The sequence below is a fragment of the Rutilus rutilus genome (genome assembly GCF_951802725.1).
Source record: "Rutilus rutilus genome assembly, chromosome: 6".
NCBI classification, from domain to species: domain Eukaryota; kingdom Metazoa; phylum Chordata; class Actinopteri; order Cypriniformes; family Leuciscidae; genus Rutilus; species Rutilus rutilus.
Window position 1 is genome coordinate 9,275,025 of NC_140214.1, and position 3,715 is coordinate 9,278,739.

A 3,715-nucleotide genomic window follows, 5' to 3' on the forward strand; every position below is an offset into this window, starting at 1 on the left:
ACAGACTGAATATATAGCTTTACAAACGAGTTGATTTCTACCTCTTAGCTCCTGGCTGATGAAGGGCACAAGGTATCGTTTTTATTTCATTGTCTTCTAATCTTTGAGAGACTGTGTTTATTGTATCGATCTCCTCTGAGCTGTTAGTGGGTCGTTAGCATATATGCAGATGGTAAATCAGTGATATGTTATATAGAGTGTGAGATTAATTGTTACTGTCACATTCATAACACAGTGTAGTATTATTGCCCCGTTTCTCTAGGTTTAAACGTCCGAGCGATTATTCACAGGAAATTAGGCCCTTATTTGGTCATTTTTATGTTTTAGCCTTTTCTCTCTGAATTGAGATCGTCAGCTTTCAAAATATCTCATAGTTAAATTAATTCAGTTGTCATGTAGTCCATATTGCATTTTAAAAGGAGATTGTTGCAATTAAAACAATTAATAAATTCATGCAGGTCATATGTAACATTATAGCACTTTGAAATAAGCTTGTTAATTGTTTAAAACTCATTTTTGGCAGGTGCTTTTAACTGCATTAAATATTGTTATTGTTAGATAAATAATTCAAATTCATATTTACTATAAGGCATCTATTTATATGAGCCTGCATAATGCTATTTATGGTGTAGCCATTTATATATAGCCTACAATTTGCAGTCACATGTCTGTTTATTCTTTGTTTGCTTTATTCAGCTCTTACGGTGTTTTGGAAGGTGTTTTTGGAAAATAAATTCTTCTTTAACATCAGTTCTTGAGAGTGAATCGCATCTGTTCAGCCGGGAATGCTACATGTATGTTCTTACCCTGGGCATCGATGTGCTGTAACACACCAGACACCTTTCAACCTTAGAGATAAATCAGAGTCTAGAATAATCAAATTTAGTCATTTATTTGTAACGTAAGAACAAAATAAAGAAATAAAAAGAACAATGTAAACCAATTCACAAAGTGATCAATTTATCAAGGAGAAGAGAATCCTTCTGGAATGTAAAAACGGATGCACAATAATTATTTCAATGTGTTGTGAAAGGAACAGTAAAGGCAATCAAAGGCATAAATGCAGCTTTAATGACATGAAGGCGAGTATATGACACTAAATTGTGACATCATCACTGATGTAAGTCAATGGAGGATTTTCAAAGTTTAATCTCAAATTAATTTACTTTGCAAGCACTGTAAAATCATTCCTTATTTCTTTTTTTTAAATCATTTTATTAATATAACGGCTTTAATTTAAATATATTTAAGTCGAATAACTATAGATGATGATGTATAAAATGTTGTCTTTATAGCATTAAAAGAGCAGCATAAAAATCTTTATGGCTTTAAAAGTTTTTCTTCCATGTAACACAAAGGTCAAATGTTCCAAAAAAGACTTTACTTTCATACATATCAAATGTGTAACACTGCCTACAAATTCTGTTATATTAAATGAAGACAATTTTATTTATTTTATTTATTTATTTTTTACATGACAAAGTTGAACTATTCCTTTCATTTTTAACATTCTTTCATGTTTATGTAACGGCATCTTCTCTCTTTTTTCCACATTAGGTCTGTAAAATCTGCCTGTCGAGCATCAAGGACAGAATATCAGCAATCTGTAAAAATAAAAATAAAAGTTTGTTTTGCTCTCCAGTGAGAATATTCCTAACAAAGGTGGTTATTGTTTGATTTCAGAGCATAAGTGTTTGACATGTATTATTACAGTACATAACATGCAATTGATATACTCACTGTTCAGTTCACTGTAGCTGCATTCTCTCCTGCAGGTTCCGCTCATTGTCCACCTGTTACCATCAACAGGACAGGACAGGTCATATTAGACTACCTACAGGTTTGAGTTGATCTCAAATAATAGCAACTGTAGATTCTCTTACCCAGGTCTTTGAAGAGGAATGGTTCATGATTTTTCAGCGCATAATAAAAATCATGTTTCACTCTGTCTCCTCCGGCCTCTAGTGCTTCATAGAGCTTTCTCATTTTGTCTGGGTTGGTTTTTTCTGCTCCGATCTCTGCATATTTTTCAGGATGTATCATGTCTTTACTTTTTAGCTCATCTGCTATTGGCATCACTGATGTAACCCTTTGAATAAGAGCTGCACGGTTCCTATTCACAAACTGGGCCTCTGGGGATAAAAGAATGAATTAGGCTATCACTGAAACAAAGGCTATTATTTCAAAGTTTTCGTAACTCATTGTTATAAAAAATAAACCGGTTAATCGTCTAATTGTACAAAATAGAGATTTAGATTAGTTTCAAACTATTTGAGTTTGGCAACTATCAGATCGCGCCGTTTCTCTCACTTACCAAAGCTGCTCATCCTGTTGAATAACTTGATCCGAGAATTAAAATATGCCGATCAGCCACGTATATAGCTAGCCTACTACTTAGGTTAGGCTATAACTCTTAAATAACAAAAGAAAAACTTTTTTTAATCTGCCGCGTTGGCAAAATGAAGCCTATTGCAACTGAACTAGTTTGATGTAAAAAAAGGGCTGCAGTTCCTGTTCAAAAACGAAAGCACTTCAGTGTTTAACATATAGCCTATGGATTTCTCGGCGACGTCATCACGCAACCTGGAGGCAGAAAGACCCGCGGTCTTCGTACTGGAGTAAAGGGTTTAGGCTAGTAGCATAGTGGTGGTGTTGTCGCTAAGTCAAAATACCAAGGAGTTGTTGCGTAATTTATTTACATGCAGGTCTATCTGTTGTTTTATCTGCTCATTTAAATGATACATGTTGCAAGTAATTCCAAATCTAGGCAAATTGAAGAGTGGGACAGAAGGAGGAAGTTGTATGTTATATTCTTTCTATTCATAATTTGACGAGCTGCACATGACCACATAGCACGTAGTTGTATGCATCAAGGGATTTTGTACGCTCTAATCATTTCTCATGTATACACACTTGCTTGAATAAGATAATTATGGCTTTATATCAGGCCATACAATTGCTGGCCACTTCTTGTCATCCACAATCCAAAGATCGTCATGTATTGCGTAGGGATCTGGTAAGATCTTACCATTGCTGAGAGTAAGTTTTATATATTCTTTTTGTGGCGTAGTTTTTCACCTATATTTAACAGCGCTTCGTCAGAAGTACAAATACAACAGCCGTTTTTTAAATCCTATCCAATGGTTGAAAGGAAAGGAGTAAACACGGTCACTAGTAGGTTGTGACGGCTGTCAATCAAAATGTGGAGCGGTGTATTCGTTCCATGTGTTTCCTGTCAGAAAACAAATACATTATTTGGTAAATTTAAATTTAACAGAATTTATCAACTTGTTGCCAGCTGTGGTTGTTTTAATTCACATCCTTTCTAAAAAATATGAACGTTTTTGCTTTAATATATTCTTAATAAGACTGTCAATGATCTAATTTCATGTTTTATATTTTATTTGTTCATTGTTTATTTTGTTGGGTTTTAGTTGGAGTTGGTTAGAACTGTTTAAAAATAATAATAATAATAATAAATGATATATATATATATATATGCACATGATGTCTGCTGCCTTTGGACTCAGTGATGTTGAATTTAAATGACATGTAAAATAAAGACATGTTATGTTACATAGTGATGTAATGGTGTTTTCTGGAAGGAAAGGAACTAAAGAACAAAGATTTTTTTATCAACTGAAAGGCAGAATACAAATGTTTTTATTAAACTAGATAAACATTATATAACAGTTTCAGGTTATGTTTTGGTGTT

The 3,715-nt window shown here is 33.5% G+C and overlaps 1 long non-coding RNA gene across 1 annotated transcript; it reads right to left on the reverse strand.

The window, feature by feature from the left end:
* Positions 1-815: 815 nt before the first annotated feature.
* On the reverse strand, positions 816-3,398 carry LOC311292026. Its single transcript, XR_014627653.1, has 4 exons — positions 2,315-3,398; positions 1,884-2,132; positions 1,741-1,793; positions 816-1,604 (listed from the first exon to the last, which is right to left on the reverse strand). It is a non-coding gene; the product is annotated as an uncharacterized lncRNA (long non-coding RNA).
* Between the last annotated feature and the right edge of the window lie 317 nt (positions 3,399-3,715).